General features: G+C 33.8%; 1 long non-coding RNA gene across 1 annotated transcript; it reads left to right on the top strand.

Moving 5' to 3' along the window:
- Positions 1-359: 359 nt before the first annotated feature.
- LOC140520609 (uncharacterized) lies at positions 360-3,698 on the top strand. The gene is made up of 2 exons (XR_011972591.1): positions 360-465; positions 3,307-3,698. It is a non-coding gene; the product is annotated as an uncharacterized lncRNA (long non-coding RNA).
- Positions 3,699-4,361: the final 663 nt, after the last annotated feature.

The raw sequence follows: 4,361 nt of genomic DNA, 5'->3' as shown, positions 1-4,361 counted from the left end.
ACAACACCTAGATAGAGGAACTTTGTCAGACTACAGAAATTCATCCAAGAACTCATTCATTGTGACCAAGCAGAATTTATACCAGCCATGCAACGATGGTTCAACATTAGCAAAACAACATAATTAATCATATTTGAGACAAAAACAGCTAAAACCACGTAATTATCTTATTAGATGCAGAAAAATCTTTAGCAACGTGTAACCCTGGCTTGTGTATGACTACAAAAGATAGTCATAGAGGGGTGTTTAAAAATATCATCAAAAACATTTCTCTAACACCCAATTTAAGCAACACATGAAATAGGTCACACTTATGATACCAAGTAGAATTTATATAGGCCTTTAAGATTTGCAAAATGCTTTATAAACATTATCTCATTGTATTCTCACAACAACTCTGGGAGGTAAATGCTTTTGTCATCTCTGTTTTTCAGATGAGGAAACAGGCCCAGGGTCATGCAGCTGGTAAGTGTCTGTGACTGGATTTGTTTTCTGGTTTTCCTCTTTCCATCTCCAGGTCTCTATCCACCATGCCTTCTATTTGCCTACTAGAATCTTTCTCAATAATACGCAAGTAGAACAAGGATTTCCACTCTCCTCACCATGGTTTTATATACTTCTAATAATAGCAATAGGCAGGAGAATGAAATTAAAGGTGTGAGAATATGTAAAAAAAGAAATTAGAATTATCTCTATTTGCTGATGACATGACATTTTACTTAGAAAATCCTAGGGAATCAGTAAAGATACTGAGACATTAGTCTTAGTTAGAAAGCTACAAACAGAAAGCTACAAAAATGAAATTCCTTTACACGTGTCATTATAACAAAATCCAAGGGGTAATAATAAAAAGAAAATACCATTTAAAATAACTACAAAATATATTAAATATTCAGTAGTCAATTTACCAAAGCACACAAAATCCTTGAAAAGATTCAATTACAAAGTTCTTTAAAAAAAGTAGCTAGAGAAATATGCATTACCAATGGCCTGTTCATGCCAATATAATAAAAATGATAACACTTTATAGGGAGTGGGAGGAGAAAAATTGAAAAAAATTTAGTTTAATAATTTAAAATGGTATCAAGAAAAAATTTAAATGATGTGCAACAGCTGATATCTAATGAGCATCAGCTAAGACTTAGTGAGAACGAGCCAACAGCTAACTGAAAGCAACTAGGGTGATGAAAGGACTTGAGTGTAAAAGACAATGTTATTTATGGTCTTTTGGACCAAAGACTAGGGCTGGCTATGATAATCCTCACTTTCCCCAGAAGAACTGATGGTTCTCTAGGATGTCATCCTAAAGAAAAAGTTCCCAGAAGGTTGACCCTCACTTTAATATTATGTGGCTTACAATATCTTTGTCCTTAGACTCCACAAACAAATAGATGTTGAAATAGAAATTAATAGCATTTTTTGAGATAATGGAGAAATGACCTTTTCTAAGGCATAAGAGATGAATTCTTCAATTCTAAAATGTAAACTTCTTCAGAGTAGGGTTTGAGTCTTATAGAAGAAGTGTAAGTATATTGTACATCAGTAACTTTATAAATATGTTCATACATGTCTACATACATGTTACATAAAACATGTGTTTATCCACACACGATAAAGTCATTTATATTTGGTCTTAGCCACTGATATTGGGGGGAAGGGAATAAGGAATTCTTTTTTGCACATATTGAATTTGAGTTACCTATGGGATATCTAAATAAACAGTGGTTGATATGGTTAGATTCATACTTTAGGATTATTACTTTGGAAGTTGTAAGAAGGAGGATAAGTTGGAGAGAGAAAAAAATTGAAATTTAAATATGTAGTAAATGTGAATTTTCTTTGTATATTTCTCATTTTAGTATCTGGACTACTAAATAGATTAACTATGCTTGACTCAAAGTATTTCTTGGTGTTGCTGTTGTTGCTGTTCTATCTGTATTTTTCAGTCATGTCCAGTCTTTTGTGACTCAGTTTGGGGTTTTCTTGGAAAAGACACTGTAGTGGTTTGCCATTTCCTTCTCCAACTCATTTTACAGATGAGAAAACGGAGGCAAACTGGGTTAAGTGACTTTGCCCAGAGTCAAATTTGTAAATGTCTAAGCCAAAGTTAGCAAGTGTCTGAAGCTAGATTTGAACTCAGGAAGATAAGTCTTCCTGACTAAGTCCAGCACTCTATTCACTGTGCTACCTAGCTGCCCTTTCTTGGTGATAAGTGGGATTAACAATTTGAAAAGAATGAGGAGAGGAAAGAGGAAGAGTATGTAGAGTGAGTGCTGATAACTGGAGAAGAGAAGGGTTCTAGAAGTTAACATTCATCTTGGATGGGGCACTCGATGTCATCTTTCCACAGGAAACTGGTGGAATTTATCGAAAATGATATGAAGCTAGGAGTTACATGAGAAGTAGCCAGATTGTGGAAAGAGAGGGAATAAAAATGTGCTTCAAATACCCTCATCTCTTTTGAACAGCAAGGAGCAAGAAGCTAAGGTAGCATCCAAGAGCAGGAAACAGAAAGCCTTTACCAGACAAGACCTTATCTACCATAAGTAACTATGAGAATAATTGTTGTTTGTAAGATTTCTGTTTTTTTCTCTGTTAAGTAAAAATTCCTCTGTAATATTTCAAATTGAATTTTTGCAAGTAGTACGTTGTCCTCTATATAGCATGGAAGAAGGTACCAGGCATACACTTTGCAGAGTTTTATTTTTGTGATATACACATACATACCCATACCCACACAGTTATCACTATATACATATGTATTGATTTGTTGGAATATATATATATATTTATAATATATACTACTATGATATGTAATAGAATTGTAAAATATAATCAAAATATAAAATATTTATTATTAATATACGATACATAATTATATATTATATTACATATCATATAACAATGTGTTATTATATTTCATTTTGTTTTTAGTTGTTTTTCAGTCATGCCCTGCTCCTTGCGACCCCCTTTGGGGTTATTTTTGCAAAGATACTTCATTGGATTGCCATTTCCTTCTCTAGCTAATTTAACAGATAAGGAAACTGAGGCAAACAATTAAATTACTTGCCCAGGGTCACACAGATATTAATTGTTTGAAGTTGCATTTGAACTCTGGTCTTCCAGTTTTAGAGTGATGGTGACAGACTGACTAAAAAGAGAGTTGAGGGGGCTAATCTAAAGAAAGTTTGGCAATACAACAAAATCATCCACAGGCATTCAAAGATAAAATGGAAGACTACAGACAAAAGAATAAATGCAGATTGCAAAAAGAATGACAAAAATTGTTTTTTTTATTCAATGCAGGTGGAATTACCTTTGGACTTTAACATCGTGGTACCTGGGATGCTCACAAGGAGGATAGGCATGGCACTAAAGATGATAACAATGGGAAGAACAGCCATATTGGATAAAGTGATTGTAGAGGAGAGTCATAATGGAAAAACACAACTATGATGGCATTGGCAGACCAATTTTCAAAGTAGTCTAAGTAGAGGAAGGTACCAAAAGTATGTAAAAACCCTGAGACCTTATTGATATCAATAAAAACATGACAGAAAACCAACCATCAATGACCTGCATGCCTGCTTTTCCTTCTGTTAAATATTTATCTTTGCTGCAAAAAAACTATAAAATAAGATTTTGTTCTACTGGACCAATTTTTGGAGCCAACAAATAATAAACATAATGGGGTCTTATGCTTTCTACATCTTTCATTTATTTTCTCATAGTAAATATGTTGTTCAGTGTTAAATATCTCCTGTAAAAGTCTGCATTTGGTTCCCTACCTTATCTAGAATATTAATGAATTGTGTATAGATTCCTGGATAGATTCCATATAGATAGGAGAGAAGGAATGTTGGTTGATATAGATGGTCACTTTTTTTTTGTTTTTAATAAGGTTCAAAGGTATTTTCTATGCCTTCAAGACCTCAATCTCTTTGTAGCATTCCATTAATGCCTTTGTAATTGTGTGGCCTCCAAAGTACCATGATTTGGAACATTTCACCTTCGAGGCTATGGATTTGACAAAGTTTAAAAGTTGTGTTGAAATGAACACGATAAACTCCCATTAAAGAAGACTCCTCTTTTTCTTTTCGGCAAAACTCTTTAATTAGTGGGTTTTATCTTATCGTTTCACCTCGCATACCATGCCACATACCCATACACTATTGTTTCCTCATGTAATTCAAGAGTAAGTCAGGAGGAAGGAGAATGAAGGGGCAAGGGAAGTACCTATATCCTCTTTACTGTGTTCTCCCATAATAAGGTTACTCATTCTCAGTTTTTTCCACTTTGGTGGCTCATTTTCCTATGAGCCAAGTTTTTCTTTTTCTTTTTTCTTGATGAATCATTCAAAT

Source organism: Notamacropus eugenii, chromosome 1 (genome assembly GCF_028372415.1).
Source record: "Notamacropus eugenii isolate mMacEug1 chromosome 1, mMacEug1.pri_v2, whole genome shotgun sequence".
NCBI lineage: Eukaryota > Metazoa > Chordata > Mammalia > Diprotodontia > Macropodidae > Notamacropus > Notamacropus eugenii.
This window is presented reverse-complemented; position numbering and strand designations above follow the sequence as displayed.